The 23,555-nt window shown below is 43.3% G+C and overlaps 1 protein-coding gene across 1 annotated transcript in view; it reads left to right on the forward strand.

Moving 5' to 3' along the window:
- Positions 1-23,555, forward strand: part of LOC144693282 (calpain-3-like) — a 168,230-nt gene that overhangs the window by 42,920 nt on the left and 101,755 nt on the right. The gene's annotated exons all lie outside the window — the stretch shown is intronic.

The following is a 23,555-nucleotide window of genomic DNA, read 5'->3' on the forward strand; positions in this document are numbered from 1 at the left end:
ACTGCCAAGGATTCAGTGTATCAACAAGTTACCCTCCAAAAGAAAGATTTTCATATGGTTGGGGAGCAAATGATATGCACTAGAAAGAATGGCACTGTCTGAAAGTATAAAGATATCCAGTGAGAAGGAAAACTTTCCTCTACCAATGTGGGAACGCCAGATACAATCAAATTGGCCATATGAGCCAGATTGGAAAGTCCTGTCTTCATGGTTCCCATGTGTAGGTCAGTTATGAAGTACTTCTTAGAGACAGAAAAAAATGCAAAGGTTAGTTATACATCACAAAGATAACCTGTTATGATAGTGTTGTGCATTATTCATATGTAGCTACTCCAAGGCAAGTAATTATATGCAGCACATGGTTACATATAACAGTTTTATTAAGCTCTGGTATAAAATATCAGATGAAAATGGGGACATGTGCTGATTGATTGGCTGATTTGACCATTTTTGCTCCACTTGGAATACATTTGTTCTCATGGCCCAATCAACTGTGGTCCACCTCACATTGTGGTGAAGACTAAGGCCGGGATTTTCTGTGCCTGCCGGCGTTGGGCATGTTCAGTGGTGTGAGTGGACAACATGGCACAATCGGTTCCACGATGACTTGAAATCAGTTTGCGATCATCCGCTTAGCCCGCCAATGGCGGGCTGCGTTCCCAGCCATCGGATATTGGGAACCTCATTGTAACACATCAACACATCATTATGAGGCCAGCCCGCCGGACTCATCCCTCTCTGCTGGATCGTCCGCCTTTTTTTGCCGACGTGTTTCACAACAGCACATAAGTGACGTGCACCTGAAGGGCTGCACCTCGCTCGGGACTTTGAAGTTTGTTTGCCTACCTTGTTTTGGTCAGCACTCGTGGTCATCAGCACCAGGCTTCACAGACAGCACCACATCACTTTTAGTGGGGCTCACGACAGGTCTCTACCTACCAGATCAGCCATATGTGGGTGGCTTTTCAATGGCTGCAGGACTAGGACTTGCTTGGTGAAGAGGGAGAAGTGGCCTCAGGCAAGGGAAGAGGCTGCAGGCCGAGGACCATACTGGGGAAGGAGGGTAACCCAGGGTGTGTATGGGCACATATTGATCTGTGCAAGTGGCCTCAAGATAGTGAGGGCTGAAGAGGCAGTCTCCAGAGGAGATGAGACCAGATGGACGTGTGAGGGTATGAGTGTGAGAATAGGTGGTGATGTCCCTTGAGCTGGCAGTGAGTAAGATGCCAGTGAATGTGTGATGGGCTTGAGTTTGTGAGTTTAGAGTGATGAGATGGTTACCATACCCTGGCTGCATGGATGAGATCATTCATCTTCTAGATGCATTGGATGGCCAACCTCTTCTGTGCAGCATTGGCACTGATCACCACTGCCATCACCTACCAAGCCAGAGTGGTAATGCTGCTGCCCTTCCTGCAGCTAGAGCAGGGGTAGAGGACATCACAGCGGACCTCCACAGTGTCTAAAAGGTTCTGCAGTCTTCTTGCCTTTCAGGGCCACATCTCCTTTGCTGAAGTCCTGGGCTGGAAGCACTGAGCGCAGCTGTACTTTAAATGTGATGCTGGCATGATGAAGCGGCGAGGTGATGGCGTGGCGGGCGAATAAGAGCCCGCCCACCATGGAAACGGCGTATTTCCCGGGAATGCATAAGTAATGCAGCGGGTTTGGGATGATATGGCGTGAATACCCGCCATCCTGGCCAGCGGGTAAAATGTTGTTTTACCCACCCACTACCACACTTAGTGCAAATCTGGGACGAGTTTTTACTATGTGACCTTCGTGACATCGTGAAACCAATTCTTCCCTTTCTTCTGGATTCCTTAAAAGGTGGAGGTTCATTTTATTCTACTGATTTTCTACCAAGCTTACTTCATGGCTGGTGAAATTAGGAAAGAGGAGTAAGTATTTCTGCCATGAAAGCATCCTTCCCCCGTCAGCCAATGACTCTGATGCAATGAAAAACGTTTCTATATCCATGAAATGGGCCTTTTTGTGAGTTGTTGAGATTAGTTCTCAAGTTTCCAATAAATATGACTAGATTACTGATTAGATGGCTTCTTACAGAGTTCTGATGTTTCATTTCCAAGTAGCTGGTGGCAGGCTGTTACTCACAGAAAGCTGTGGTTGCTATCAGGAGGAGAAAGAGACCATTAGGCCAAGAAAACCCACACTTCGATCGTGCCTTCTTTCCCCTTTCTCCCCATATTCCTCAACTCTTTCTCTTCAGAAATGTGTAGTTTCCTGAACCCACATAGCCTCACCTGGAAACACTTATAAGACTGTTATCCTTTGAAGAAAAAGCTTTGTCTAACGTCACTTTCACTTTTCACTTGTGCTTCTTCATATTTGAACCTCAGCATCCCATGTACAGTTAAGGCACCCAGTGGCTGCTGCTTGCAAGCTCATTCACATGGGGTTACTAATCAGTTCTGATCAATTACTAGGAACTAGCAATGTGAAATTTCTTTTATCTTGAAAAATTGAAGAATTATATGTAATTAATAGTTGACTAATGAAATTGCAGGAACATGTGAATTTGAAATACGTTGGCTTAGAAATTTGCTGCAATCCAAAACAGCACAGATAGACGCAGGGCCCACTTTGTGTTGCACCTTGGTCCTCATTATTTAATCAGCGAATGGCTGGCAGCTTAAGGATGTCCCCAGGCAGCTTGCTGAGGATGAGGACTCAGTGGTAGCACTGGCCCTTAGGTGAGTCATTAAAGAGGACTGGGGCTCAGGAGGACTGAGAGAGAGTGGAGGGGCCATGAAAATCGATAGTAATCATGGAGAGTAGGGGCAGGGATTAGGAGGATAGCGACCAAGATTGTGCAGGATGGCATCTGTGATCGGGAGAGTTTGAGGTTGCGACTGGGGGATTCAAGGTTATGGTGAGGGTGGGTGCTAGGGAATGGTGGCTGGAAGTGGCCTGCCTGCTTTGATTGTTCAGTTAAGTATATTTTAAACATTTACCTTGCTGGATGTGGCTGCAGCAATACTTTTAATGACTGCCTGTTAGTCAATATGTAGAGGTTGCTCTAGTTTTCCACCGTGGCTCATTGGGCAGCACTCTTATCTCTGAGTCAGAGGTTGTGGGTTCAGGTCCATCTCTAAGACTTGAGCACAATAATCAAGGCTGACAGTCCAGCACATTACTGAAGGAGTCCTGCATTATCGGAAATACTATCTTTCAGATGAGACTTTAAACAAATCCCTGTCTATCCTCTCAGGTGAACATAAAAGATCCCATGGCACTATTTCAAAGAAGGACAGGGGAGTTTTCCCTGGTGTCCTCGCCAATTTCAATCCCTCAGCCAACATTAGAAAAAAACAGATTATCTGGACATTATCGCATTACTGTTTGTAGGAGTTTGCATGCAAATTGGCTGTCGCTTATCCTACATTACAACAGTGATGACACGTCAGAAGTATTTCATTGGCTGTCAAGCACTTTGGGACATTTGGTTGTCGTAGAAAGCACTATGTAAATATAAACCTTTCTTTCCTTCCTAGTGACAGCTGCGTTCAGGGCAACAAAATATTGCAGAGACTGCTTCCTACCCCTTATCTTATGCAACACCTGTTTGAAGTTATGACTTAATATGTTTTGCTAAGAGAGGCAAAACTGGGATCAAACTATTTTCAAGACTCACACCTGAACACTGGTCACTGGTCCCTATGCAGCCCAACCCAGTACATGTCATGAGGGATAACAAAATTAAGGAAAAATAGTACAGCTTTTGGAGGGTTAATAAGTGATTTAAGAGCAGAGGGTTTCTTCCATTCTCCATAGAACAATTGGTGGAGCTATTGTATGCTGACGAGCATAAAATAACATTGTGTGAGTTAGGTGCTGGGCCTCGGGTCAGTGCTTTGGAACAATGCCCATTAGGAGCAGCACCCCAGCAAGCTGCCGACCTTTGTACGGGCTATTGTTTCAGCAAACCATGTCCTAACAATCAGATGTGCTGCCAGTTGGATTCTCTGTGTTCAGACTGAGCATGTACCATCAACAGCAAAATATTTCTTTCGTACATTTGTAGATGCGATAGGGGCATCACTGGCTAGACAGGCATTTATTGCCCATCCCTAATTGCCCTTGAGAAGGTGGTGAAGCCACCTGCATAAACCTCTGCATCCATCTGGTGTAATTATACCACAATGCTATTAGGGAGGGAGTTTCAGGATTTTGAACCAGTGACAATGAAGAAAAAGTGATATATTCCATGTCAGGATGGTGCCTGTCTTGGTGGGGAACTTGCAGATTGTGATGTTCCCATGAATTCGCTGCATTTGTTCTTCTAGGTAGTAGAGGTCACGGGTTTGGAAGCTGCTGTTGAAGGAGCCTTGGTGAGTTGCTGCAGTGCAACTTTCAGATGGTACACACTACAGCCACTATGCACCAGTGGTGAAGAGAGTAAATGTTTAAGCTGGTGGATCGGCTGCTTTGTCCTGGATGGTGCCGAGCATCCAGGCAAATGGACAGTATACCACCAAACTCCTGACTTGTGCCTTGCTGATGGTGGATAGGCTTTGGAGAGTCAGGAAATTAGTTAATCACCACAGAATTCCTGGCCTTTGACCTTCTTTTGTAGCAGCAGTGCTTATATGACTGGTCCAGCCAAGTTTCTGGTCAATAGTGATGTCAGGATGATGATGGTGGGGGATTCAGTGATGGTAATGCTGCTGAATGTCAAGCGGAGATGGTTACATTCACTCTTATAAAGTCATGGAGGTCTACAGCACAGAAAAAGGCCCTTCGGCCCATTGAGTTTGCACCAGTCAGACAAGTACTTAGCTATTCTAATCCCATTTTCCAGCACTAGGCCCATAGCCTTGTATGCCATGGCATCGCAAGTGCACATCCAAATACTTCTTAAATGTTATGAGAGTTTCTGCCTCGATTGCCCTTTCAGGCAGTGAGTTCCAGATCCCCACCACTCTCTGGGTGAAGAAATTCTTCCTCACATCCCCTCTAAACCTCCTGCCCCTTACCTTAAATCTATGCCCCCTGGTTATTGATCCCTTTACCAAGGAGAAAAGTTCCTTCCTGCCTACCTTATCTATGCCCCTCATAATTTTATACACCTCAATCATGTCCCCCCTCAATCTCCTCTGCTGCAAAGAAAATAACCCCAGTCTATTCAACCTCTCCTCATAACTAAAACTCTCCAGCCAAGGCAACATCCTGGTAAATCTCCTCTGCACTCTCTCTAGTGCAATCACATCCTTCCATTAATATGGATTCCAGAACTGCACGCAATACTCTAGCTGTGGCCTAACCAGCGTTTTATACAGTTCTAGCATAACCTCCCTGCTCTTATATTCTATGCCTCAGCTAATAAAGGCAAGTATCCCATATGTCTTCTTAGCCACCTTATCTACCTGTCCCGCTACCTTAAGGGACCGGTGGATATGCACACCAAGATCCCTCTGATCCTCGGTACTTCCCAGGGTCCTACCATTCATCGTGTATTCCCATGCCTTGTTTGTCCTGCCCAAGTGCATCACCTCACACTTATCCGGATTAAATTCCATTTGCCACTGATCAGCCCATCTGACCAGCCTGTCTATATCCTCCTGTAATCTAAGGCTATCCTCCTCACTATTTACCACCCTACCAATTTTCGTGTCATCCACAAACTTAATGATCAACCCTCCTACATTCAAGTCTAAATCGTTTATATATATCACAAGCAGCAAGGGACCCAACACCGATCCCTGTGGAACCCCACTGGACACAGGCATCCAGTCACAAAAATGTCCCTCGACCATCACCCTCTGCTTCTTGCCACTCAGCCTATTCTGGATCCAATTTGCCAAATTGCCTTGGATCCCATGAGCTCTTACCTTCGTTATCAGTCTCCCCTGCGAGACCTTATCAAAAGAAAATGGTCATTTCCTGGCACTTGTGTGGCATGTTACTTGTCACTTATCAGCCTAAGCCTGAATGTTGTCCAGTTCTTGTTGAATGCGGGCACAGTATATGAGGAGTTGAGTATGGTACTGAACATTGTGCAATCATCTGCAAACATCCCAATTCTGAGCTTATGTTGGACGGAAGGTCATTGATGGAGCAACTGAAGATGGTTCTGCTTAGAACACTGCCCTGAGGAACTCTTGCAGTCACGTCCTGGGGCTTAAAGAATTGTTCCCCAACAACCACAGCTATCTTCCTTTGTGCTAGGTATGATTCCAACCATAACATCCGAGACTGAACTTCAAAAAGAAATGTGTGTGAAACACTGACAGACATTTCTCCGCGATCTAATAAGTCATAGGGCGGAATTTAATCTGGCCTGAGAAGCCAGAGGTTGCCTCCTTTGGGGATGGCCTGCATCCGATCTGCACCCCTCTCCCCCCACCCCAGAACAAAACAAAGATCCCACCATTCATGGCACTTTTTCCTGAGGCGATTGTATTGAGCCAGGAGATTTCCCAATTCTGTGCATCCGCCTCAGGAGCGAAAATCCAGGATTAATGTTTCAGATCAATGACTCTTCATCGGTATAACCTGCCCTGCTTTTCCAAGTTTTCCTTGTATTTACATTTCCTCATACCAGGCAGCACTCTAGTGAATCTGCACTGCACCCTCTCTATTGCCACAATATCCTGGATTTTACCCTGGGCTCCTCAATAACGTGTTTCAATAACACATAGTTTTCAAAGGCTTATTAAACAACAAAACTTTACATAGCACTCCCCCTTAAACAGAAGTAATGTTGCTGAAGTCCTGTGGGTGCACTGCTCTGCAGTTGGGGCCATGGCTTACTCTTCGGGCTAGGAAAGAGCTTTATTCTGCATCCAGCCGCACTGTCCAAGGAGTGTTTGTTACTGATGTTGGGTAATGAAAATAGGAAAAGGTTGAATTTTCCAAGACTTATTTGATGTGCATGAAATTCACCAAATGTGCATGCGCATGAAATTCACCCAGTTGTCTGTTTTTATCTTTTACAACTTGTCAGTACACTATTAACCAGTTGTCAGTGCTCCAGAAGTATAAGGGGGTTGGTATTATTACCAGCACAAACGTGACACAATTCCTTCAACTCAACAAGGACCATCTCTGGAACATAGCAGTCGGTAAATCAAGGCTGTCTGGAGGATTGACATTCCAGAAAATAATTCCATCAGATTACTGTGTATGAGATTTAAGCATAAATGTCAGGATCAGACTGGACTCAAGGTGTCAAAATTTAACAGAAGCAAACATTCAAACAAATGTTTTAAAAATAAACAGAGACTTGGTGCCAATGAAGTGGGACATCATCAGAAAAGGATGGAAGCCTTGTACTGAAAAAATGACTTATTTGACAAAGTAACATATAAAAGGTTGGTTAACAATATTGTGGCTTATAGAATAGAAATGTCTGTGTTAGCTTGGATAAAAAATTGGCTTAAGGGCAGAAAACAGAACCATAATAAATTGTTGTTTTTCAGGCAGGAAAATGGTAGACAATGTGTCATGTTAGGGACATTGCTTGTTTGATATATATAAATGACTTGGATATTGGAATAAAGAGTGAAAATTACAAAATTTGCTGATGTTACCAAATTTGTAGGTGTTTAAGACAGTGAGGATGATACCAGTCGACTGCAACAGGGCATGGATAGGCTAGCAGAATGAGCAGCCAAGTCACAGTTAGAATTTAATTCAGAGAAGTGTGAGGTGATGCATAAGGTGGCAGAAGAGATTGGGAGAAACAATATAGACTTAATGGCAAAGTTCTAAAGAGTGTGCATGGTTGGACATACCTGGGGATTCATGTGCATAGGTCTTTGAAGGTGGCAGAATATATTGAGAGAGTTGATAGCAAAGCATATGGGATCTTGGGTTTCATAAATAGTGGCATTGTATACAAAAACTGGGGAGTTATGCTGAACCTTTATAAACCTTTGGTTAGGCCGCAGCCAGTTCTGGAAGAATGTGAGAGTCCTTGAGAGGATGGAGAGGAAATTTACCAGAATGGTTCCAGGTAAGAGTGTTTTTAGCTACAATGTTAGGTTGAAGAAGCTGGGGTTGTGCTCCTTGAGCAAAGGAGGTTGAGAGGAGATTTGATAGAGGTATAGAAGATTATTATAGGGTTTGGGGAAGCTAGATAAAGCAAAACTATTCCCTTTAGCTGATCATGCAAGGACAAGGGGACACAGATTTAAGGTTTTGGGGAAAAGATGCAGCGGAAATGTGAAGAAGAACTTTTCACGCATCGAATGGCAATAACCTGGAACTTGCTGCCCAAGAGGGTGGTAGAAATAGATATGATGAATGATTTCAAAAGGAAATTGGATTGGCACTTGATGGAAATAAACCTGCACAGCTGTGGGGGTAGAACTGAGGAATGGGACTGACTGGATTGCTCTTCAGAGAGCAGCGTGTACTTGATTGGTCAAATGGCCCTATTTCTGTGCCATCATGACTTTTGGATTAAATGGGTGGTATTTAAAGTCTATCCCCAAGGTGAGTTTTGAGGTGGGGGGAGGGGGCATTTAATCAGGCTAGAGGGTGTGGGGTATGGATTCTGCTGCCTTTCCACCTATGCCCCAATTAAGCCCATGGATGGCCTTCCTGCCCCAATGCCAGCTGTTTTGTTAAATACTAGGCCCTCTAGGCCACATCGCTCACAACCTCTCACTCTCCCACCCACTGCCCATTCCACATCCATGCCAACTCATGCCAACCCATGCCCTCCTCCATCCCCATGGGCCCTTATAGCCCGTATGCTAATTTTGTGACAATTCAAGCCAACCCATGCCCCCCCACCCAACTCATCCCCATGATCCCTCAATCAAACTGTGAATTTTCAGCCCCCAACTGTGATAATGAAAGGGTGAAGAAAACATTCCAGCAGTAATAATGCTATAATGATAGCACTTAGGGTTATATCAAAAAACAGCCATTGAAACTGCTAGTACAGATTTTTTTTCAACTGACGGACACAAATAGGCCAGTTTTCTTTCAGCTTTTAAAGGACAGGCTGTTTAAATAACTTCACAGCTTGATAGCTCAACAGACCTTATTCATCCTTCACAGGCATTTATGTCTACTTGCTCCAACAAAAATAGATTCTGTTTGAACTCTGCACTGAGTTCCAATGGTTCTGCTGAGTTTGGGTTTCTCATATGTGGGAGTCACGTCCCATCTCCTTTCCACTACCAACGAAAATGGGATGTGTTGGAAATAGGGGTGGGGCTTCTGGAACTGAGTCCCGCCCCCATTTTAAAGGACCCTGGAGTCTCTGTGACTCCATGAAAATCTAGGTCTAACTCAGTTGCTTTGTACAAATGCTGCCTGACCTTCAGAGTGTTTCCAGTATTTTCTGTTTTTATTACAGTTTTCATTGAATTGGAGCTGATTAAAGGGCATTTTGATCGATTTGATAGTTGTTTAAAATTTTGAAGAAATGGGACAGAGTAGAGAGAAAATGACTAATTGTGGAGTGTAGGGTGCAGATCATGGGAACAGAGATATATGATTAAATATAAGGTAAGTATTAGGACAGAGAACAAGAGTTTTTTTTTCAGCAGAGTTTGTGAAGTTGTAAATGCACTAACAGTTAGTAGTTGAAGCAGGGACCATGTTAATACTTAAAAATGAGTTAAAGAGGCAGCTGAAAGAATTACCTATGTGAAACTCAAATCAGCTCACACATTCATTTTATCCTTTAGATCTTTGTGTCAGCCTAACACATGTTGCATCTAATATTAGAGGAATGAGTAGCCTTCCAGAGTCCAACAGATGGTTCATCAGTGCTGACTTTAAATGTCACAGCAGTTTGAAGACAGGGTGTCCTGTTTCTCTCACTTAGTGCATAATGTGAGATAATAGTTTCCCATTGATACACGCAGATGAGTGCAGCTGAGGAAACTGAATGCAAACCTGAGAGTTTGGTGAGTGGGGGTGTTCAGTGAAGGGGGAGGAGGTATTTGTTTCCTTCAGCATTTTCTACTCTTCCCACCCTGTAGGAATTGGCTCTTACTCTACAACAGGGAAAAGAGTATCTGGTAAGTGGTTAAGGTCTAATCAATTCCTAAGGTTTAAAATAGTATACAAATTGGTGGTTAAAGTTAATAAAATATCTTAAAAAGCACCACAAATAAGTGAATAATATAATTAATTAATTAATTAAAACACATTAAGGATGGCAGGACAGGTGATGTGTCAAGGCTGCAGCATGTGGGAACTCCTGGATGCCATTGTTAACCATAAAATGAATGTGTGAGCTGATTTGAGTTTCACATAGGAAATTCTTTCAGCTGCCTCTTTAACTCATTTTTAAGTATTGACGTGGTCCCTGCTTCAACTACTAACTCTGTTAGTGCATTTACAACTTCACAAACTCTGCTGAAAAAAAAACTCTTGTTCTCTGTCCTAATACTTATCTTATATTTAATCATATATCTCTGTTCCCATGATCTGCACCTACACTCCACAATTAGTCATTTTCTCTCTACTCTGTCCCATTTCTTCAAAATTTTAAACAACTATCAAATTGATCAAAATGCTCTTTAATCAGCTCCAAATACATCTGCAGTAAGTGTTTGTGGCTCGAAAAACTTTGGCTCGGAGTCATTGAGCTGGAGGCTGAGCTGCAGATGCTGCAACACATCAGGGAAGGGGGAAGTTACGTGGATGCTGTGTGTCAGGATGCAGTTGTACCACTTAGGATAGAGTCTTTTGATTTGGTCAGTGGTCAGGGACTGGAGGGTGTGACTGTGAATGAGGCAGGTAAGGGGACCCAGAGGACAGTAGTGCAGGAGTGTCAGCCTCTGAAATTGTCCAATAGATTTGAGGTTCTCTCAGCTTGTTTAGATGAGAGTGGGGGCTGCAGGGTGTATGGGTAAACTGACCATGGCACCATGGTACAGGAAGCCATTCAAGTGGGGGAGCAAAAGGGAGTGTAGTGGTAGTAGGGTCATTATAGTGAGGGGGATTGACACTGTTCTTTGCAGCAAAGAGCAAGATTCCAGACGACTGTGTTGCCTGTCCAGTGCCAGGGTTCGGGACATCTGCTCAGGCCTGGAGAGGAACATGCAGTGGGAGGGGGAGGATCCAGTTGTCATGGTCCATGTAGGTACCAATGACATAGGTAGAACTAAGAAAGAGGTTCTGCATAGAGAGTATGAGGAGCTAGGCACTAAATTAAAAAAACAGTATCTCTAAGGTTATAATCTATGGATTATTACCTGAGCTGCATGCAAATTGAAATAAGGCACATAAAATTAGAGATGAATACATGGCTCAAAGACTGGTGCAGGAGAAGTGAGTTCTGGTTTGTGGGGCACTGGCATCAGTACTAGGGAAAGTGGGGGCTGTACCATTGAGATGGTCTACATCTGAACCATGCTGGGACTAGTGTTTTTGCGAACCGTATAAATTGAGAAGTAGAGAGGGTTTTAAACTAAATAGTGGGGGCAAAGGATCAAATGCAGAAAGGGATCAAATGCGGAAAGATGTGGTATATCAAAGAGTAGAGACAAGGCAAGAGAGGAAACTAGTAATATTGCAAATGAGGGTCATGGAATGGAGGGAAAGGACAGAGAAAAAAATCTAAGAATACACCAACAATCAAGACTAGATGTCACAAAGATAACAAAAAAACAAAAAAACTACCTGAATGCATGTAGCATTCATAACAATGTCAAGGAATTGATGGCGCACATTGAAATAAATAAATATGATCTGCTAGCCATTACAGAGATGTAGCTGTAGGATGACAAGGATTGGGCACTGAATATTGAAGGGTATGTGACATTCAAGAAGAATAGCAAGCTAGGTAAAGGTGGAGGGGCAGCACTGTTAATCAAGGACAGCATTTGTGTGATAGCTGGAGATGACCTTTGTTCAGAAGATCAGGATGTAGAATCGGATTGGATGGAGATGAGGAGTAGTATGGGAAAGAAGTCGCTAGTGGAAGTGGCCTACTGGTCCCCTAACAGTAACCACAATGCAGGAAAAAGTATAAAAAATGAAATATTGGGTGACTGTGATAAAGGGACAGCAATAATCATGGGTGACTTTAATCGACATATAAACTGAAAAAATCAGATTGGCAGTAGTAGTCTGGAAGAGGAGTTCATAGAAAGCTTTCGAGATTGTGCTGCTCTAAGAAACTTCCGCCAGGGCCACCCAGCTTCTGACTTCATTAAACCCTTGGTTCAAACATGGACAAAAGAGCTGAACTCCCAAGGTGAGGTGAGAGTGACTGCCCTTGACATCAAGGCCGCATTTGACCAAGTGTGGCATCAAGTAGCCCTAGGAAAACTGGAGTTAATGGGAATCAGGGGGAAAACTCTCCACTGGTTGGGGTCATACCTAGCATAAAGGAAGATGGTTGTGGTTGTTGGAGGTCAGTCATTTCAGCTCCAGGACATCACTGCAGGAGTTCCTCAGGGTAGTGTTCTCAGCCCAGCCATCTTCAGCTGCTTCATCAATGACCTTCCGACGCACAGCAGCAGCAGTGTGATGCACTGCAGGAATTCAACAAGGCTCCTTTGACAGCACCTTCCAAACCCACGACCACTACCATCTAGAAGGACAAGGGCAGCAGATAGATGGGAACACTGCCACCTGGAAGTTCCCCTCCAAGTGACTTACCATCCTGACCTGGAAATATATTGCCGTTCCTTCACTGTCACTGGGTCAAAATCCTGGAACTCGTTTCTTAACAGCACTGTGGGTGTACCTACACCACATGGACTGCAGGGGTTCAAGAAGGCAGCTCACCACCACCTTCTCAAGGGCAATTAGGGATGGGCAATAAATGCTGGCCCAGCCAGCGAAGCCCACATGCCATGAATGAATAAAAAGAAAGAAAGCTGAGCTAGCTGAAGTGAACTGGGATACTAGGCCAGGGGATAGTTCAATCAAGAAGCAGTGACAGACATTTAAGGGGATATTTCAGAATACTCAGAATAATATTCCTACTATAAAGAAAAAATCTAAAGGGAGGACCCACCATCTGTGGTAAACGAAAGGAGTTGAGGAAAGCATCAAACTTAAGGAAAAAGCATATAACTGCGCAAAGATGAGTGGCAGGTCAAATGATTGGTCAGAATATAAAGAACAGCAGAGAATGACAAAAAGGTTAATCAGGAGAAAGAAATTAGAGTATGAGAGGAAGCTAGTTAGAAATATAAAAACAGATAGCAAGAATTTCTACAGGTATTTAAAAAGGAAAAGAGTAAGTCAATTGAGAGTTGGTTCTCTAGAAAATGAGAATGGGGAGTTAATAATAGATAATAAGGAAATGGCAGATGAAATGAACAAATATTTTGCTTCCGTCTTCACTATAGAGAATGCAAAAAACATTCCAGAAATAACTAAATCAGGAGGTGGAAGGGAGAGAGGAACTTGGTGAAATTACAGTTACTGAGCAAACTGATGGAGCTGTGGGCTGTCAAGCCTTCGGGTCCAGATGGACTTCATCCTAGCATCTTAAAAGAGTTGGCTAATGAGATAGTAGACGAGTTAGTGTTAATTTTCCAAAATTCCCTAGATTCTAGGAGGGAGGGTGGCAGAAAACAGGAAACTCTAGGCCAGTTAGCTTGATGTCTGTCATGGGGAAGGTGTTTGAATCGATCATTAAAGAGATTATAGCTGGGCACTTAGAAAAACTCAAGGTAATTGGGAAGTGTCAGCATGGTTTTGTGAAAGGGAAATCATGTTTAACCAATTTATTAGAGTTCTTTGAAGGAGTAACGTTTGCTCTGGATAAAGGGGGGGCTGTAGACATACTGTACTTGGATTTCCAGAAGGCATTTGATCAGGTGCACAAAGGTTATTGTGGAAAATAAAATCTCATGGTGTATGTGGTAACATATTAGCATTGATAGAAGATTGACTAGCTGACAGAAAACAGAGAGTGTGCACAAATTGGGTCTTTTCTGATTGGCAGGATGTGACGAGTGGAGTCATGCAGGAGTCTGTACTCGGGCCTCAACTTTTTACAATTTACATCTATGATTTAGATGAAGGGAGAGTAGGTATGGTAGCTAAATTTGCAGATAATACAAAGATAGGTAGGAAAGTATGTTATGAAGAGGACATAAGGTAGTTGCAGATGGATATAGATAGTGAGTGACTGAACAAAAATCTGGCAGATGGAGTATAATGTGGGAAAATATGAAGTTGTTCTCTTTGTCAGGAAGAATAAAAAAAGCAGAGTATTACTTAAATGGAGAACGACTGCAGAATTCTGAGGTGCAGAGGGATCTAGGTGTTCTAGTGCGAGTCACAAAAGGTTAGTATGCAGATACAGCATGTAATCAATAAGGCTAATGGAATACTATCCTTTATTATGAGAGGAATTGGACATAAAAGTAAGGGTGTTATGTTTCAGTTATACAGGACATTGTTGAGACCACATCTGGAGTACTGTGTACAGTGTTGGTCTCCTTATTTGAGGAAGGATGTAAATGTGTTGGAGGCGGTTTACTAGATTGATACCTGGAATGAGGGGGCTGTCTTATGAGGAAAGGTTGGACAGGTTGGCTTATTTCCACTAGAGTTTAGAAGAGTGAGGGGTGACTTGATTGAAGTATGTAAGACCCTGAATGGCCTTGACAAGTTGGATGTGGAAAGGATGTTTCCTCTTGTGGGTAAGTCCAGAACTAGGAGGAACTGTTTTAAAATTAGGGGTTGCCCTTATAGGACAGAGACGGAGAATTTTTTTCTCTCAGAGGGTTGTGCGACTATGGAACTCTGTGGCTCAGAAGACCGTGGGAGCGGGGGTCATTGAATATTTTTAAGGCAGAGGTAGATAGATTCTTGTTAGGCAAGGGAATCAAAGGTTATTGGAGGTAGATGAGAATGTGGAACCTCAAAACACAAACAGATCAGCCATGATCTTGTTCAATGGTGGAGCAGGCTTGAGGGGCTGAATGGTCTACTTCTGCTCCTATTTTGTATGTTCGTATGTTTGTATTTTCGTATGTTCGTATCGATTGTTGCGTATATCCAAAGATGTGAATTCATGCCCATTACATTCCTCTGCCCTTTGGGTTTGGCTTCACTCTTCCATTCCAATGTTGAGTGCCTTCTCCTGGCTCAGAACTTAGCAAATTAAGTTGATCTTTTATGGTTTCCCTCTTGTATTGAAGACCTTTCACCTGCTGGAGTATAGCTTCTCAATAATGAATGCCTTTCTGCATCTTGTGCAAATGGCCATTCCTCATGTGTGAGGGCACACAGTGAGCATCAGCGAATTGTTTTACTTTGGGAGCAGGGGATTGGGGGGTGGAGGGGGTATGATATCTGAGATGACATACATCTGAGCCCCATCCTGTCCTCACCTGATATATCAGCACATACAGGACTGGAGTTGAAGCCAACACAGAGAGACACTTACCTAGAGACCCCAACAGACTCTCTAACAGAAATCACTAGAATTATAGAAACATACAGCACAGATACAGGGCATTCAACCCATTGTGTATGTGTTGGCTCTCTAAAAGGGACATCCACTTATGTCACTTCCATTTTAATTATATGTCCCCTTCCCTTTTGAAAGTTACTATTAAATTTACTTTCACCACCCTTTCAGGCAGTGCATTCCAGATCGGGACAACTTGCTAAATAAAATTACTGAGTGAAGAAAACATTTCTCATGTCTCTCTGGGTTCTATTGCCAAATGCCTTAAATCTGTATATTCTGGTTACCAACCCTTCTGCCAATGAAAGGTTATCCCTATCTATCCTATCAACACCCATCAAAATTTTGAACAGCTCTTAAACCTTCCTTTCTCTGAGGAAAATAATCCTAGGGGGATGTTTTATGCCCTCTCTTGTGGCGTGTTTGGAGATAAGGGCATTTAACCAGGCGGGAGGGTGGCGAGTGACCCCTGGTTGGACTACCTGCCCAGTTGTCAATTGAGGCCCATAATTGGGAAGTTAATGACTACTTAAGGTCATTCCACTGCTGCTAGTATTAACCCAATGGCAGGTTATTAACCCAGGCCCGTTGCAGGTTTCTTGTTGTTTCTGGGGTGGGGCGGGGTTGGGTGGGCGGAGCTCCCTTGTTGTCAAAGGCATTCAGTGCCTGACTGAGGAACCCATCATCTGGAAGGGGAGGGCCAACTGAGAGCCAGCCCCCTCTTTTCCTTGATTCCAAGCCTCCAATAGCTGTCAGTCCCACAGCAGATATCGCCTCTGGTTGGCCGGCAGCTCTCAGTGGGCAGGATTTCTGCCCCCCCTCCCCTATTCGGGTCATCTCTGGGAAGGTCTGCCTTCCCAGAGGAGGCAACACGGGTCTGCCACTGGGTCTCCAGCCAGGAGGAGAGATCCCTGATGTCTCCATGTCCAAACAGACCACTCCTTTGTAATAGCTATCAAGTCATGTCCATTTATTTCTATTTGTGCCATCAACTCATCTACCTTGTTACAAATGCTGCGTGCATTCAGATAAAGAGCCTTAAACTTTGACTTTTTACAATTATTACTCACTCTGGTTCTAATTTCTGCTGCACTCTTCTACTTATATTTTCTGCCCCTTCCTGTCACACTTTGGTTATTGTTCGCCTCTTCACTGAAAATAGAAGTAAGAGTTTTCATGGAGTCAGTGTTAGTCATCTAGCTTAATGTGATGGCAGAGATATATGGTGGAAAACAAATGGCAAATGGGCCACAGTGCCTCATGGATGCCCAGGTTTCCGTTGTTAGATCTGTTTAGAATCTATCCAATTTAGCACAGTAGTAATGACACATGATGGAGGGTGAAGACAGGACTTGATCTCCACAGGGGCTATGTGGTAACAATACTATAATGGATAGAGGCTTCAGAGCCGACTGGAATGTGTGTGCCTGCCTCAATTCCTAATTCGATACCTAGGTAGTAGCTGAGTGGTCCATTTTTTTTATTCTTATACTTTGAACTGGATTGAGACAACTAAATGCCTTGATAGACCATTTCAAAGGATTAAGAGTTAACCATGTTTTTGTGGGACTTGAGTCACATATAGGCCAGCCTAGGTAAGTACATCAGGTTTCTTTCCCAAAATGTCATTAGGGAACATGTCTCACCTATTCTGAAATGTTCTCATAGGAGTGTTTATTGGGACGGTACTTGATGAGAGATCTATGCTGCAACAAAACCATTCTGTACTTTGCTTAGGAGTGCTTGATGATACAGTGTAGAACATAACATAAGAAAATAAGAAATAGGAGCAGAAGTAGGCCATTTGGCCCCTCATGCCTGCCCCGCCATTCAATAAGATCCCTGGCTGATCTGCCACAGGCCTCAACTCTTCTTTCATGCTAGTTCCTCATAGCCCTCAATTCCCCGATATTTCAAAAATCTATCTACCGCCTCTTTAAATACTTTCAGTGATCTGGACTCCACAACTGTCTCGGGTAGAGAAATCTAGACATTCACTACTCTTTGAGAAGAAATTCCTGTGCATCTCAGTTTTAAATACGTATCCCCTTATTCTGTAACTATGTCCCCAAGTTCGAGATTCCCCCACTAGTGGAAACATCTTCTCAACATATACCCTGTCAAGCCCCCTCAGAATCTTGTACGTTTCAATAAGATCACCGCTCATTCTTCTAAACTCGAATGAATATAGGCCTAACCTGTTTTAGCCATTCTTGATAAGTCAATCCCTTCATCCCAGGAATCAGCCTCGTGAATCTCTTTTGAATTGCCTCCAATGCCAGTATATTCTTTCTTAAATACGGGGACCAAAACTATACACGGTACTCCAGGTGCGGCCTCACCAACACCCTGTACATTTGTAACAAGACTTCGCTATTTTTAAACTCCAACCCCCTAGCAATACAGGCCAAAATTTCATTTGCTCCTTAATTACTTGCTGCACCTGCATGCTAACTTTTTTGTGTTTCATGCACAAGAACACCCAGATCCCTCTGTGCTGCACTGTTGTGGAGTCTCTCTCCATTTAAATAATAGTCTACCTTTTGATTTTTCTTGCCAAAGATCCGAGTTGTTCGCCCTCAAACTGAATTTGAAACTCTACCAAGTTGTGATCACTATCCCCAGAGATCCTTAACTACAAGATCTCATATTAATCCTACCTCATTATACATTACTAGATCTAAAATAGCCTGTTCCCGGATAGAAAAACAGAATTACCTGGAAAAACTCAGCAGGTCTGGCAGCATCGGTGGAGAAGAAAACAGTTGACGTTTCGAGTCCTCATGACCCTTCGGCAGAACTCTGCCGAAGGGTCATGAGGACTCGAAACGTCAACTGTTTTCTTCTCCACCGATGCTGCCAGACCTGCTGAGTTTTTCCAGGTAATTCTGTTTTTGTTTTGGATTTCCAGCATTCGCAGTAGCTTTTAGCTTTTTGTTTTTATCTCTGTTCCCGGATAGGTTCTGCAACGTATTGCTCTAAGAAACAATCCCTGATGCACTCTACAAGTTTGTCTTCCAAGTTACCCCTGACAATCTGATTTGTCCAGTCCATACGCAGATTAAAATCACCCGTGACAATTATAGTGCCCTTCTTACCTCCATTATTTCCTGATTTATACTTTGTCTGACAGTGAGGTAACTCTTCGGGGGCCTATAGACGACTTCCACATGTGACTACTTCCCCTTGCTATTTGTTATTTCCACCAAAACTGATTCCACATCACAACCTATTGCACCTATATCACTACTCACCACCGCACTAATACCTTCCTTTATTAACAAAGCTACCGCCTTTCCTTTTCCTTTTCCTTTTTGCCTTTTTTTCCGGAATGTCAAATACCCCTGAATATTAAGATCCCACCCTTGGTCACCCTGCGACAATCCTTTGTAATAGCTATCAAGTCATATCCATTTATTTCTATTTATGCCGTCAACTCATCTACCTTGTTACAAATGCTGCGTGCATTCAGATAAAGAGCCTTAAGCTTTGACTTTTTACAATTATTACTCATTCTGGTTCTAATTTCTGCTGCTCTCTTCTACTTATATTTTCTGCCCCTTCCTGTCACATTTTGATTATCGTTCGCCTTTTCACTACCCTGCACCTCTGCTCTCTCGTTTATTTTTGATTGTCTAAACTCCCTTCAATTGAACCCTCCCCCAACTAAGCCCTATCTACAACCCTAGTTATACAATTCGCCAGAACACTGGTCCCAGCATGGTTCAAATAAAGCCCGTCCCAACGGTACAGCTCTCTCCTTCCCCAGTACTGGTGCCAGTGCCCCATTTCACCCACACCAATCTTTGAGCCATGCATTTACCTCTCTAATCTTATTTACCCTACGCCAACTTGCACATGGCTCAGGTAGTAATCTGGAGATTAATACCTTTGTGGTTCTGCCTTTTAATTTAGCCCCGAGTTGCTCGTAGTCCCTCAGCAGAACCTCTTTCCTCGTCCTACCTATGTTGTTGGTACCTACATGGACCATGACAACTGGATCCTTCCCCTCCCACTGCAAGTTCCTCTCCAGCCCAGAAGAGATGTTATTAACCTTGGCACCAAGTAGACAACACAGCCTTCGGGACTCTCTGTCTTTGCTGCAGAGAACAGTATCTATTCCCCTAACTATGCTATCCCCTATTACTACTACATTTCTTTTTCCCCCTCCACTTGAAAAGCACTCTGTACCATGGTGCTGTGGTCAGTTCACTCATCCTCCCTGCAGTCTGTGCCCTCGTTCACACCGGGAGCAAGAACCTCATACCTATTGGACTAGGGCACTGGCTGACACTCCTCCAAAGCTAAATTCTGGATCCCCATACCTGCCTCACTCACAGACACACCTTCCTGTCCCTGACCACGGACCAAATTTGATGTAATTAATCTAAGGGGTGTGACTGCCTCCTGAACCACAGTGTCCAAGTAACTCTCCCCACCCTGATGTGTTGCAATGTCTGCAGCTTGGACTCCAGCTCATCAACTCTGAGCCGAAGTTCCTCGAGCAGCCAACATTTGCTGCAGATGTGGTCACCATGGATCGCACTGGTGTCCACGAGCTCCACATACTACAGCTGTAACACATCGCCTGCCCAGCCATCTCTTTTCTATCTAATTAATTAATTTGGATGTTAAATATTTTAACAGTGAATTTCTTAACTGAACTCTACAGCTGTAATAATGTCTCCTGATTTAAACCACTTGGCCAATCAAGAGAGACAGGGAAGAGATACCCACCAATCACCTATCTGTTTTCCTGTGACGTCACACTTCAGCTCTGACAGATAGAAACAGGTTGAAGGGGCTCTCTGCCACCATTTTTATCTCCTGCCACCGCTGCCCTTCTCACGCAGGTCCACTCTCCGTTTGCTCCCGGCTCTCCTCTCGTTGTTTTAAACTGTAAAAATCCCGGCTCTCCTCTCACTGTTTTAAACTGTAAAAATCCCGGCTCTCTTCACACTGTTTTAAACTGTAAAAATCCCGGCTCTCCTCTCGCTGTTTTAAACCGTAAAAATCCCGGCTCTCCTCTCGCTGTTTCAAACTATGAAACTCCCGGCTCTCCTCTCCCTACTTTACATTGTGAAACTCCCAGCTCTCCTCTCGCTGGTTTAAACTGTGAGGCAACTTAGCTGTATGTTTAACCTGTTCTACATCTCATCTAAGAGTGCTTGACACATCAGCTGTGAATATAAGAGCATAGGAACTGGAGTGCACCTTTTAATCCCTCGATCTTAGTCCGCCATTCAACGTGATCATGGCTGATCTATGACTGAACTACACATACCCACCTTTGTCCCATGTCGCTTAATGCCTTTGACTAACAAAATTCTATCAATCTCAGTTTTAAAATTTAAAAAATGTAAAAGAGAAGTGATAATGCCCTATTTGCAGCACTGATGCTCCTAATCTGGTTAATCTCAATAAAAGCATCCAAAATGTACATAATTAAAAATTCATAATGCAGAATCTGTAAAGTCAGTTTTAAATTCCATACATTTGCAGTTGTTGGTTTTGGAGTGAGGTACCTGACTCCATGCTTCATTCATGACTAGTCAAAATTCTTGAACTGAGATCAAGATACCTTTATGATGTAGGATAGAGGCTCTAGAAAGATTGCATGTCATCCACAGCAAGAATGCAACATCTTGAGGGAAGGAGTGACAGTTCTGGGACACATTGTTGGTGTAGTATGGAATCTGGAGGGCAGAGGCAGGCTGTTCTGAAAGCCATGTTTCAATCTTACTGGGAAAGGTTACTGGTTTTAAAGAGAGCTGTATCTTGTAACTAACTCACCTATCGGTCCAATGAGGTTTTCACTAATATCTTCGTGTTTTTAAATAAATTTTGAATTTCTCAATGGTTTGTTGGTGCCCATGATGTGAGATTCAAGGGAGGAGTAAAGAGGTGCCTCATCTTCAAGTAAACCCCTGCTCCTTTTACCCTTTTTGTCCAATTTCCTGGGACAATATGGAGGGAACATGAGTAATAGGACATTGTAGATGGTCCATGAGTAATGCAACACTGCAAAGAGCACAAGCATAGTGGGAGAATGTTGAGAATACACATGTTAAGGACAGTACAGGGGGTACACAGGTAATGATACAGTGCTGAGGGTATATAAATAACAGGAAAATGAAGGGACAGTGTAAAATGGTATGTGAGTAATGGGACAGTGTAGAACAGATGCAAATAATAGGATGGTGTAGGGTATGTGAGTAATGGAATAATGTAGACATGAGTAATGAGATATTGTAGAGGGTGCATCAATAACGGGACAATGTTTTCGTTTCATTTGTTCCTGGGATGTCAACATATCTGGTAATGACAGCATTTATTGTTCATCACCAATTGCCTTTGAGAAGGAGGTTGTGAGCTGCCTTCTTCTACTACAGTCCATGTGATGTAGGTATACCCACAGTACTGTTAGGAAGGGTGGATAAAGAGGTACCAGTATATATAGTGTACTTGGATTTCCAAAAGGCATTTGATAAGGTGCTACATAAAAGGTTACCACACACAAGATAAGAGCTCATGGTGTTGGGGATGATGTATTAGCATGGAAAGAGGATTGGCTAACTAAACAGGAAATAGAGAGTAGGGATAAATGGGTTGCTTTCAGGTTGGCAAACTGTAACTAGTGGAGTGCCACGTTGATCAAATATTTACGATCTATATTAATGACTTGGATGAAGAGGCTGACCATTATAGGCAAATTTTCTGAAATATAAAGTTTGGTACCAAAGTAATTCCTGAAGAGTCTGCAAAGGGATATAGGTAGGTTAAGTGAGTGGACAAAAATTTGGTCAATGGTGTATAATGTGGGAAAATGTGAGGTTGTCCACTTTGGCAGAAGGAATAGAAAAACAGAATATATAAATGGAGGTAGACAGCAGAATGCTGCAGTACAGACAAAGCTGGGTGTCCTTGTACATGAATCACAAAAAGGGAATGTTGGCCTTTATTGCATGGGGAATGGAGTATAAAAGTAGGAAAGTCTTACAAAAACTGTACAATGCATTAGTGAGGCCGTACCTAGAGTACCATGTACTATTTTTGGGCTCCTTACTTAGGGAGGGATATACAGGTACTTGCATTGGAAGCAATTCAGGCAAGGTTCATGAAGCTGATTCCCGGGATGAAGGATTTTATTATGAGGAAAGGTTGAGCAGGCTGGGCCTATACTTACTGGAATTTAGAAGAATGATAGGTGGTCTTTTTGAAACATGTGAGAATCTGAGGGGGCTTGACATGGTAGATGCTGAGAGGTAGCTCCCATGCACTTGCTGCCCCTTTTCTAGATGATAGAGTTTGTGGGTTTGAAAGCATTTGTTGAAGGAACCTTGGTAAGTTGCTGCAACACATCTTGTAAATGGTGCACACTGCAGCCACTGTACACCACTGGTGGAGGGAATGAATATTTAAGGTGGTGAATGGAGTGCTGATCAAGCAGGCTGTTTTGTTGTGGATGGCATTGAGATTCTTGGCTGTTGTTGGAGTTGCACTCAACTGGGCAAGAGCGATGTATTCCATCACACTCCTGACTTGTGCCTTATAGATGATGAACAGACTTTGTGGTGTCTGTATTTGAGTTACTTACCACAGAATTCCCAGCCCTTGATGTGCTCTTGTAGCCACAGTATTAATGTGCTGGTTCAGCTGAGATTCTGGTCATTGTTGTGGGCGATTCAGCAATGGTAATGACATTGAATAGTTAGATTCACTTTTGTCAGAGATGTTCATTTCCTGGCACTTGCGTGATGCAAATGTTACTTGCCACTTATCAGCATAAGCCTCAGTGTTGTCCAGGTCTTGCTGCACGGACTGCTTCAGTATCTCAGGAATCATGAATGGTACTGAACACTGTGTAATCATCAGTGAACATCCACACTTATAACCTTATGTTGGAGGGACGATCATTGATAAAGGAGCTCAAGGTAGTTGGGTCTAGAACATTGCCCTGAGGAACTCCTGCAGCAGTGTTCCAGGGTTAAGATAATAGGCCTTTTTTGCCCTAGGTATGACTCTGACCAGTTTCCCCCTATTTCCCTACTTCAATCTTACATGCACTCCTTAATGCCACACTCATCAAACGCTGCCATGATATCAAGGGTAATCACTCTCACCCCTTCTCTGGAATTCAGCTCTTTTGTGCATGTTTGGACCAAGGATGTGAGGCCTGGAGCCA

This window comes from Cetorhinus maximus, chromosome 18 (assembly GCF_964194155.1).
Source record: "Cetorhinus maximus chromosome 18, sCetMax3.hap1.1, whole genome shotgun sequence".
Classification (NCBI taxonomy): domain Eukaryota; kingdom Metazoa; phylum Chordata; class Chondrichthyes; order Lamniformes; family Cetorhinidae; genus Cetorhinus; species Cetorhinus maximus.